We start from the raw sequence: 12,643 nt of genomic DNA on the forward strand, positions 1-12,643 counted from the left end.
AACCGATTTGAGCCAAAATTCACACTTGTTGAATTTTGTATACAACTGTTGCTCTCTCAGTCTCTGTAGTACCATCCTTAAGTGTTTTGCATGGTCTTCTTTCAACTTCGAGTAGATCAAGATATCATCAATAAAAATAATGACTTACTTTTCAAGAACATCGTGAAACACTTGGTTCATTAAATCCATGAAAGCTACTGGTGCATTAGTCAACCCAAAAGACAACACTAAGAACTCATAATAACCATACTGAGTTCTAAAGGTTGTCTTTGTTATATCATTATGCTTTATCTTGAGTTGATAATACCTGGATCTGAGGTCAATCTTTGAAAATACTTTAGCACCTTGCAGTTGATCAAACAGATCATCTATGCATGGCAATGGATACCGATTCTTGATAGTTAACTTGTTCAACTCCCGATAATCAATGCACATATGCAAGCTTCCATCTTTCTTCTTAACAAACAACACTGGAGCACCCCATGGTGATACACTTAGGCGTATTAATCCCCTCTTCAGCAGATCTTGCAACTGTACTTGCAACTCTTTCAATTCTACTGGTGCCATTCTGTACGGAGCCTTTGACATTGGGGCAGCTCCAGGGATTAGATCTATAGCAAATTACAGCTCCCTATCAGGTGGTAGCTGAGTTAGATCATCAGGAAAGACATCTGGGAACTCCTTAACTACCTCCACTTCCTCTAGAGGTGTGACCTTCTCATCTAAATCAATCATCGATAGCTAGGTACCCATAACACCCACTTTCCAACAACTTCACTACTTGCAGAGCAGAGATGAGGACTTTTTTAACCTGCTTCATTATATCTGCTTGGTATATCAGTTTCTTCCCTTCCTCATCGATCACCTTGATCTGTTTCTCAGCACACATCATGCTTGGTAGATGTGTTGATAACCAATCCATGCCTAGTATAACATCAAAGTTTTGTATGTTGAACTTGATGAGTTGGGCATCTAACTGCCTTCCACTGATCTCAACGGTGCATGGCCCATATACTTCCTTCAGCTATAAAATTTTGCCTGTAGGTATATTAATTATCATCTTATGCTTTAATATCTTAGGTGCCATGTCAAGTTTTTCAACAAATCTCTTTGATGTTAAAGAATGTGAAGCCCCTGAATCAAACAAGACATATGCCTGTATACCTGATACATGTAAGACACCTAATACAACATTGCACATAAGTATAGTATGTCATCAATATTTATCAAAAGAAAATTCTTAATTTAAATCGTACCTACTACCACTTCTGTGCTAGCTTTAGCTTCCTCGGCTGACAAAGCATACATCCTTCCTTGTGGTTGACTCCCTTGAGTCAAAGTAGGTCTGTTCCCAGAAAGCTAATTGGATGGTAAGGCTGGTCGGGCTTAGCAATCTTTAGCAAAATGCCCATATGAATGGCAATTAAAACAACGGTTCTATAAAGCTTGAACTGGAGCAAGAGCTCTCTGAGCCTGACCTGTAGCAAGTGGTGGGCGAGGTGGCCTAGTAGCTATGGGTGTCATACTGGTATTCGGGTGAAAAGATATGTACCCGGCCCACTAGCGGGTCGAGGAGGATAACCCAATGGCTTGTAGGGCTGCCTGTATAAAGGACCAAATCAGTATGATTCACAAAAATTCTTACTCGGGCTACCTGAATCCACATGAGGGTTCGCTCTCTTTCATACTCCAGGTGTAAGGGATGATTCACCTTTCATCTTATCTTCCATGGTTTTGGCCTTTTGTACAATCAAGGCATAGTCGATGAGATCTAATGCCTCAAGTATCGTGCCAATGGATACCTTCAATCCTTTCAGAAATTTCTTGCCCTTTTCTTTAGCTGACTTCATGTGAAGGGGTGCAAAATAGAATAGGGCCTCAGACTGTTGCTGATACTCAAAGACAGACTTGCTTCCTTGAGTCAAGGCCGAGAACTTTGCTTCCGTGCGGTCTTTAAAACTACAAGGGTAGTAATTTGCTAAGAACAACTCCTTGAATTATTCTCATATGGGTTCCGAGTGTATAGCAAACAATATGGCTTTTGTGGCTTACCACCAGGAGTTGGCCTCATTCTTAAACTGTAACCCCATAAAAATAATTCTTTGAGCATCAGTGCACTCAATCACTTCAAATATCTTCTCAATCTCTTGGATCCATCAATGGGGCTCCAAAGGGTCACTACCCACCTTAGTGAATGTAGGTGGTAGGTTCCTTTTGAATGACTCCACCATTCTTGTGGTATGGCCCATCGGCTAAAAATATGGTGCATATGCCGAATGGTATGGGTAAGAAGGTGGCATCATATATGGAGGTGTACCTTGAGGTAGTATGGGTGGTGTACCTCCAACTTGGTTCTGAGGGTTGATGCCAGGTGGTGTACCTCCAACCTGTGCCCCAACACCATGTCCTCCAGTTGGACCTTTTGGAATATCTACCCGAGGAGGATAACCTGGTAGTGCAGCATACCACTGCTTTTGCATAGCAATCATAAATGCCTGTTGTTGCTGGAGAATTTGCTGATGGAGATTCTGATTCGATTGTTAAATCAAGTTCTCAACATCACTAGGGGTAAGTACTAGTGGAGGATCAGGAAGTGTAGCCATGGGTGGATCCTCATGAGCCATATTCTGATCAATTGACTCTTGAGGTTGTGGGTTAGATGCTTACCCCGTAGGTTGAGGCCTCCTATTGATTGATGGCCTACCAACGGGACGAGTACCTCGAGGTGCACCCTGTGCAACATCCTCAGAATTAGTGCGTACCATCGCTAGTGTACCTGATTTGCACAAAATTTTGTATATGTTAGTATTACAACTCATTACACAATCATTCAAAGCTTAGCTCGCAACTTTGTGTACTTCCATCCCAAAAACAATTGAAGAAACGTGCACATAATAATTCAAACTCCAAATTTGTATTTCATTACACATGTTTCCCATATCTTCCATATAAACTCATAGTTTTTCAAAATTGACCATTAAACCCACCAATGTAGGCCATGTAGGACCCACAGGTGGAGTCGGGCCCTTTAAACCCACCAATGTAGGCCATGTAGGACCCACAGGTGATTTTGGGTGATTCCTTATGACTCGACTCACCGAATCGACGCAATGATCCTCTTGAGTTTGTCTTCTCTATCACTCCATCTTCAAGGTAAGGTTCTAACCCTTTACTTCACAAAATTTATGGGTTTTCTCTCTATTAAATGGAAAAATCACCAATGTGGTTGGGGCTTTGATTTTTCCTTTGATTTTCTCCATGGAAAATGTTTCTTATGCTATTCTAGAGCTTATATTTAAGTTTCCAAGCAGTTTGATTCATGGAATAGAACATTGGAGAGATTTTCTCCCTTTTTATGCCCTAGACAATGATTTTGGGGATTTTGTTGTCTTCCTCTTATATAGGTTAATTTAGCATCCACATTATGAGTTTTCCTCGTTTTCATTACAATGTTAGGCTTCTTTTGTGTTCAATAATTGTTCCTTTGCAATTTACCCCAAATTTTGGATGGTATGATAGCCCTAAAATCCTTATATGATTTGCCCAAACAAAGAGGGCAACAACATTAGGAGAAACTATACCTAGCCATATCTTGAATTCTTTGTTTACATTTAAATCATGAATCTTCAAGCATATTGGAATCATCACTAGTTGTCTCCTTTAAATGTAAACCTTCCATTTTCCTAGATTCCTAAAATTTGAATTTCTTTACTTGGTTGGTATACTTATTTGAGACCCTTAAATTTCTTATTCTAAATCCAATTAGGGATATGCTACCTCTTGTTTAATCTAGTATGGTACCTCGTGTTCTTTTGAAAGGATCTATTTGTTGCATACACTATTGGATTGTTCACGAATTAAGACCACATTTCACTTGGGTCATTGTATACCCCAATCCACACTTGCGTTATCTCATTCATCACTTTGCATCTTCTATGTTTGCTTGGTGATTTCCATCACCATAATCCTTCATATCCATATATTTTCACTTAGTCAGTTTAGGTATCCGGGTTCAATGACTTGTAAAATATTAGCTTAGTTCACATTTTAAAAAAAAAATTCTACCATATGCTGTTATATCCCATTCTATTCATCTCTTTGATTCTACTTCTACTATCTGTCTCGACTTGATACTCCTTATACTTTGACTTCTTATTTTACATCATATGCTTATCTCTCTTCTTTGTAAATTTCAGGATGCCACCAAGAAGAGGCAAGGAATCCGTAGAGCCATCAAGGAAGAGAAAGACTTCCAAGGCCAGAAGGAGAGAGGTGGTGTCTAATTCTTCAGCCCCAGCTCCATCCAGGGAATGGGAGGACTCATCTGACTATGATGAGATGGTCTTCTACAGTGCGAGAGCTACATCATTATGGAGTACCTTCCGTTCACTACTGGTGATATTGGAGAAACAGGTGATTGTGGGGCACTTTTCTCGTATTCACCTCTTGAAGAGGTTTTCTTCCCTTGGTTGGGAGTCCATCCTCAACATTGACCGGCCATGCTACAATGATTTGGTGATGAGGTTCTACTGCAACCTGGAGGCCACGGAGGAGGAGGGGGAGTTCGCCATAGTCAGTATGGTGAAGGGTTTAGAGATCATCCTTACCACGGATAGACTGGAAAAGATTATGGGTATCTCTTCAGAGGACATCCACTACTACAACCCTCCCAGGACCAGAGGCATAGGCCCATTGATGAGCCGGGACATGCAGGAGCACATCTATGAGATGATTAGTGGTTCATCAGTGAGGCCTGCATCCAAGTTGGACTTTTCTCCTAAGGGTAGGGTATTTGCTAGTTTAGTGCAGTTCAACCTAGCTCCTAGGAGTGGCCACTGGAATCAGGTAGGTTTTATGCCCACCTACCCAATTGCTTGTCTACTATATGCCCTTGAGGGCAATATACCTAGACTATGCCTCCCCTAGTTCATGTTGAGGTCTATGCACCACTATGCTTTACATCCTGAGGATGGCAACCTACCCTATGACAGAGCCTTACTCGAGTCTTCGAGTATTTTGTAGTCGACCTTTCTGAGGAGGAATCGGTCCCCAGGGACAAGTTCTCTGCAAGGAACTTGAGGCAGATGAACCTGTATGCCTTCATGGTAGAGCCACAGGCAGCTGAGGAGTAGGAGGAGGATGTGGAGCAGGAGGAGGGTGTGCCTATGGATGAGGATGAGTGTACCAGAGATGATAGGAGTCACTTCTCGTATCAGAAGGAGATCAGAGAGGAGAAGGTTTTGGAGGAGGTGCCCTTAGACACTAGGGCGGCAAATCCCGCTTTCCATGGAGTGGTGGTTATAGATCAGCCAGAGCTAGTGGCTCAGACATGCCTAGTGCTTCTGGCACACAGACTTTAGCTCCACCACCAACTGGAGAGGCACCTATCCTACAGGATATCCTATAGTTAAGGTCCCTGAGAGAGAGTCAGGCTGAGCTTAGAGGTCATCTTGGAGAGAGTATGGTCAGGGAGCAGGAGCTTTTCAGGAGAGTGGAGGAGAGCACTAGTAGAGAGCTCTAGATGTAGAGGCAGTTTGGAGAGATGGAGTCCAAGTTTCAGCGGCTTACTTAGGATATATACCACTCTTCTAGGGTGATCTTCGCGGATGTCTGATGCATACAGAGGAGAGTGGTGCACCTTTATGATCGATTCACTCATTGGGACATGCATCTTGGCATTGACTCTCGGGTCCATTTAGGAGAGCCTTTCGATGTCTCTAGCAACAACTCTGGCTCCGACTAGTGTTTTAGACTAACGGCCTATTTTCTTCTCCTGACCTTTTACTTGTCATTTTTACTTAACCTTTTAGATTTATTTGACAGTCTTACCTATTGTGGGCTTCATAGCTGGCTTTTCTGCTTTACTTACGTGATCGAACTAGTATAACTTTAAGAAATGATAGCATCTGTCATTCATTTTGTAATTTATTTCATTTTATGCACTTAAAGTTTGAATTGTGATCTTGATAGAAATTGTGAATTCCTGAATAGTTTGTTTATATTAAACTGCGTGGTTTGATGATCGTCGACATGGCTTCCATATATTATTATCTTATTATTCGTGCCGTCTATCAGGTTTTACGTTTGAAATTTTTTGGTTTTCTCATTGTACGCCGTTATGCTGTCAAAATTTTGTTAAAATTTCCACTACCAAGTGAATTTCATTATGAAAATTCCAAAACTAGTTAACCATGTTTCATACTATCGATGCATGCATGCCATGAATGCAATGGTTACAAATTTTTATATTTAACTTAAGGTTTTTTAACTTTTCATAAGGCTTTTATTTTCACTTACCCCAGACCTATTATAGTTTCTATAGGGTCTAAGCAATATGCTATAGGAAGCAGAGCATCGTGCTCTGATACCACCGTTGTCACACCCCGCTTATACAAGATCGAATTGGTGACCGAGTTAACATCGATTAACTCATAAACCAGCTAGGATCAACAATGCAGTAACTACAATATATCATACATCTATTAATCTAAGATGAGACCAGTATTTTTAGTGGAAGAGTTGTTCATAATAATACCTATAATTGTTTCCTAAATACTTGATACCCAAATTGAGTTATAAAAGTTACATATATTTGGGCCCGAAGGCATGATATATATACAAACATATAACAATTTAAGCATCAAGTAACAAAAATGGAGTACATAAAAAAGAATCAAAAGAACCACTCAAGAATCACAGCTGCAACACATCACAATCCTCGCACGTGCAATTGGTACCATGCTTAAATTCGTTAGGGATCCACCAATCCTCAGATGAAAACTTCACAGTGGGGCCCGACTTCTGATTACTAGGTGGGTAACTTGCAAAATCACCTGAAAAGAGTTATGCACGTGGGATGAGCTCATTAGCCCAGTAAGTGGAAAGAAAGACTACATAAGGAAAACCACACAAATAATCACAACACAAATGTGCCTATATGCAATTCATTTTAACTCTATTAGCCTAACAACATTACTAGGTCATAGGTTTTATGCTACTCACAACCATAGTGCGCGTATGCCCCGAGTACGAGCTCCGAAACCCCATCCCAGGATACGCCTATAGGGTTGTCAGAGAAGGCCCACCGTTGGTATCAAAATTTAAAATGCAAGCCGACTGTCAATAAATTTAAATGACAAAAAGTAAATTGGTGACTCCACCCAAAGCAGTACGATACGATTGGCCCTCTGAATATATCATCGAGGTTCTCGACTGTCTTAGCGATCAGTCATACGTACTTCTAACTGTGACAGGAGTTCGATAACCGTAACCCGATGCTTCCCCTTAATGATCTCCCAACACATAAACCCCTATTGGGAAGGGTCGTAGTACAAGGGTAAATTAAATCCTAACCACATGCCTTTATATGAGCATAGTGCGATTACACAATGGTACTGCGTTCCATACCACGAGCCACCATGCACTCTTTTCCAAGCCGACTATGACATCTAAATCTAGCATGCATATCATGTCCAAATGAAATTCTTCTATCACATACATCAAGACATAATGAATATTCTATTATAATATAAAGCATAGCATATTATGTATATGCACATTCAAATGCGTGGTATGGCATATATGATGTCTAGTTTACACACAAGTGACATGATGACATGGCTAAACTAACATATGTTAAATGATGCATAACATTCTAAAATTAAATTAGAGTCCACTCCCCACTTACCTATATATGTACATAGTGCTTGTACCCAGTACAAAAAAGATCCAATGTGTGGGTACGCTTATATTGTGTATAACCTATCATAAACATAATTGTTTATCATTTCACTATTTTGGGGTCAAAATCATCATGTTTGAATACTAAAATATAGTTTAAAATCATAAATGGGTGTTACCTATCAAATTTGAACCAATTTTGACAATTCTGGAAAGACAGGTGGGCCAGAGCCAAAGACAGGTAGGCTCAGTAGCCCACCAGTTTCAACTCGCCAGTTACTCCAGAGCCTAAAATCTAAGTTTTGAGAACTTAGATGGGCTAAAACCAAAATACAGGTGGGGTAAAAATACCCCTAGTCTTTAAATGTAATTTTTCCCAACCTCATTCCCAACTTTCCTCCGGCTTAGGGAGTTAGGGAGCTTGTTTGGGGATGATCTGGTGATTCAAATCACTTATCTAAGGTCCAATCATGTACCCTCAACCTAAATCAAAGATCAAATCAAAAGAAAAAAAAGGAAGGTTCTTATCTCTTTCTCAAGAACACTAATGAAATCTCAAATTTCACTTCTTTTGCCTAAGAACCTTCAAATACTCTAGATCTTCACCGACACTCCTTCTAAATCCTTCAAAATCATTATACACACCTCCCATTAGACCTTAGATTTGATTATCCTAGTAGGATTAGCAAGATCCAAGTGAGTTCTTTCTCAAAAATAAAAAAGAGGGTTTAAGGATGGGGTTTTCCTAAGAATCCTTGGAATGTGTGCAATGCCTACCTCAAATCGAAGACCTCAGTAAGTTGATCATTAATCAGGGCTCAAAATACTAAGACCTAGCTCCGGTGAAGCTCCACGGTCAACTTCCCCTTCTTCTTCTTTCTTTTTTTCCTCTTTTCCTTTCTTCTTCTTTCTCTCGCTTCTTTACTCTCCCACCGGCCAACTATATTAATGAGGGAAAAGACAATTAATGCCCCCTCTTTTATACTTGGTCCCCCAAAATATCTTCTAAATCTCATAAGGGCTATCTCAGGTGCGTTAAATCTCAGGTGAACTATCTCAGGTGAGTTATCTCAGGTGGGTATATCTCAAGTGGGTATATCTCAGGTGGGTATATCTCAAGTGGGCTAAATCTCAGGTGGGTACATCTCAGGTGGGCTAGATCTCAGGTGGGTATATCTCAGGTGGGCTAAATCTCAGGTGAATTTATCTCATGTGGGCTTCAATGGGAATAAACTTTCACATAATATTAGATTACGTTGGCACCCACAAATATAAGTACATACCTTTACTTTTTGTATATGGCCTCATGATGCGTGTAAGTGTAAGGCTTGGGTGCACGTATTATACTTGGTACCCGCTTGGTTGTGTAAGGCCAACCCGAGTTCAAGGCCGCCCTTGCTACCATATTCCATATGGTACCTGTGTCTGTTCTCTCCGGTTCAGCCCTTATATGATCAAACCAAGTCAATGCGGTTAATTAGACCGGGTTTAGAAAGTATGGTATCACAGCCACCCCCTAGAGGATGCCATTATTATAAGAACACCCCCTCTGTTTCACCAAATTAAACCCAAACCCCCTACTGTCAGTCACTGTTAAGAAATATACCTTATATGATGATGTCAGTTACTATATTTTATTTCAAATACCAAAAATACTCTTACTAAATATGAACTACCTAAAATACCCACGTAATAAGTCATTTGGACCACCGACAATTGTTCAAAGCACCAAAGATCACGACGATAGTGGCATCGGCAATAGTGGCGAAGAATAGGGAGAAAGCATGAGTTTTGGAAGCAATGCTCAGATGCCCTTCATCATCTCATTTCCTTTTTTTGTCTCTTTTCGACGGCAACTAGCAGGGGGTATCATCTTCTCCATTCTCTGTCTCTGCCTTTCTTCATGTCGTTTTCTTTTTCTTCAATGGGTTTCTTTTTTTGTTTTGCAGGGACAAAATCCCCTGTTTCCCCGAATTTATATGATTTGTTGATTTTTTCATCTCCGTTTGAATTGGATTTTACTGAAATGAGAGTTCCAGATTTCAGCTAGAACTAAAATGGGTTTCTTTTTCTTGTTTTGTAGGGACAAAATCCCCTGTTTCCCAACTGGAACTGAAATGGTTTTTTTTTTTTTTTTTTTTTAATATTGAAAACCTAATTGAGGTGGATTAGAGTTGTTTGGTTTTGTTTTCTCCTCTGCCTTCTTCTCCTATGGTGGCGGCGGTGGCTTTACTTCATCGACGCTTATGATTTATGTGTGTCCTACCCTTCTCCACAAACAATTGACCAAGCGAATGGAATCCACACCATCCCCAATCACCACCACCTGGTCATTATCTTCCCCTTCTAACTTCATCTTTTTCACTTTGTTAATTTAACCTCTCCTACAATGGCTCTCCGATGTGAGCCGGTCGGACTTTGCAAAGAGATCCCTACAAATGCTACTCTCGACTTCTCCTTCAACAATCTAACCAGAGAAGTATCAGAATCCACGTCTCTGCGTTTGATGTCTCGTTGAAGGTGAATATAGGAAGGGGTGAAGAGAAATTGGGTCAAAACATATGTTTTAATGAATAGGGTATAACTGTCATTTTAACTCTTCACTTAATAGTGACTGACGATAAGGGTCTGAGTCTAATTTGATAAAACAGATGGGGTATTATTATAATAGTGGCATTCTCTAAGGGTGGCGTAGTAAATTACCCCCCCACCCCCCCTCCCAAAAAAAAAGGAGGATGAACAGGATCTCTATAATAAGAAAGGCTTCATTTGTTTGCAACGAAAAAATGGGGAAGGAAAGTAAAAAAAAAAAAAAGAAGAAGAATAAAAAAAGAGAGTAAATTTTTAATTTTAATCATTCCATGTTTAGTTGTTAAATTTTACTTTATTTTGCATCCATATTCTTATGATTAAAAAATTAAAATAAGAAAATAAGAAAATAAGAAAATAAAGTTATACCTAGGAACACAACACATACTAACGGTCCCTGAGTATATATCCTCTCCATCCCATTAGACTCAGGGAACACTAAAGCTCTTGATCAGAAAACTATTTATGTCTAAAAAGTTTTAAGTTAAATATATTATTACAAAAAAATTACTTTTATTTCATTTAATTTTTCTTACAACCAAACGTAATCTGGATAGCCTAGTGGTGGTAGCTTCGGTTTGTGGAGTCGGCACCCATGGGAGGAGGTTGTGGGATTGAACCCTATTGTACGCATTGTGTGAGTGTTTGTGTGTATTTTCTTATTTATTCTATACTAAATTCTTTTTAAGTGAAGATCATGGCGATGAGTTGCTGTGCTAGTCTCCCCTCTGACTCGAACACCTTGGTTGATTAAAAAAAAAAAAAAAAAAAAAAGAAAAGTCATAGAAAAGTAATCTTGAGAAAATGTGTGAAGGAAGTGTGGGAAACCTTCTCTTTTGGTCTCATAATTTCTTTGCCAAAAAAAAAAAAAAAAGAAAACCACCCTACAATTCTATGGGTGGGTAGGGTGCCTAGACCCGTAATAATGCATCCGAATGTTGCCAAGGTCAAGCAACACTACTTTAACCATTTTCACCTACCCAAAAAAATGCTATTGGCATGCCAGCTACACCTACTAAGAGCAGCTTCGCTGCTGGTTAGGTGCATCCATCCACTATCCGAAACCCGTGTGACCATGCCCATGGGCCACGAGGAACAACCAACAACTAGCAGTCATCTCCTACACGACACGCGCGTTTAGAGTTACAACACCGAAGTCCAAACAGCATTTATTAATGATCGGTTGGCCATATGTGACATGTCGCAATATTGGGCCCTACATGAGTCAGAGACATTCGTTCTAAGTGTCGGTACTAAATCGGCTAATACGTATTGGTATCACCGAAATCCACGGATATCAAAGTTCAGACCGGATTAAACTGAATTTCTTATTGATTTGGTTTTGGAATGAGGTTTCATAAGAACAGTAGAAACCAAAATCGAATCAGACTGATTGAATGTACACATAGAAACTAGAAACCAGACCGAACCTGATAAAATATGAGATTGGACCGATCGGACCCAATAAGGAACCGAAAATCTAGGATTTTCCCATTACTTTCCTTATATATACATGAAAACCCCAATCAAACCGAATTGGATCAAACCATATAATAACCCAAATAAAAATCGATGATAAAAATCGGATAGAACTGAAACCATAGAAATAAAGAAATTTCTTAACGGTTTGGTTTCAGGTTAGCCTAATAACATATCAAAACCGATTCATCCCAATCAAAATCGAACCGAGCAAACCAATTACCACATTGACTAAACTCGATATTGATACAATATCAATAGGGTTGTCCGACACCAAAAAATGTGGATTTTTTTTTATGAAAATTTAACTTTTGAACCAATACGTATCTAAGGTCATAGGCGTCTTGATATCAGTTATTATCGATAAAGGACTATATTGATATTTTGTATTTATATAAGCTTACATACTCAGTTCTACAAATGAAATAGTTCTATTCATGTGACTTATTGCTATAAATATTATTATCAAACTCTCGCACATAGACATCATTAATATGAACATTAATGTGCTTAACCATATATATAATTATTGAATTTCATTTTCTTCTGACCAAAAAAAAAATGAGGAGGAAAACCACTTTTGTGGCTGATACTTTCGATCCGTATCAGTATTGGGGACCAGTGAAACTGACATGTATTGATCATCATGTATCGGCCGATATAACACCGATATCTTGAACTATGTTTTTTATCTGTATACCGCTAACTAAGAACGTGGTTATGGACATAAAAGGGTAGTTTGGTAATTATGTATGAAAAACATAAGAAATGGCTCCGAGCCGACCCGGCAATCAAGGTACTGTGGATGTATCCAGACGTCCAGTGATTGTGAAATATATATATAGAGATGAATATGAGTCAGCTCAGTTGAGCTCAGCTTGGGCCTTGGAGTAAC

At 39.5% G+C, this 12,643-nt stretch overlaps 1 long non-coding RNA gene across 1 annotated transcript; it reads right to left on the reverse strand.

Annotated features, from left to right (window-relative positions):
• Nucleotides 1–6,568: 6,568 nt before the first annotated feature.
• Nucleotides 6,569–8,611, reverse strand: LOC122065371. Its single transcript, XR_006135986.1, has 2 exons — nucleotides 8,458–8,611; nucleotides 6,569–6,833 (listed from the first exon to the last, which is right to left on the reverse strand). It is a non-coding gene; the product is annotated as an uncharacterized LOC122065371 (long non-coding RNA).
• Nucleotides 8,612–12,643: the final 4,032 nt, after the last annotated feature.

Source organism: Macadamia integrifolia, unplaced genomic scaffold, assembly GCF_013358625.1.
Source record: "Macadamia integrifolia cultivar HAES 741 unplaced genomic scaffold, SCU_Mint_v3 scaffold1987, whole genome shotgun sequence".
Lineage (NCBI taxonomy): Eukaryota > Viridiplantae > Streptophyta > Magnoliopsida > Proteales > Proteaceae > Macadamia > Macadamia integrifolia.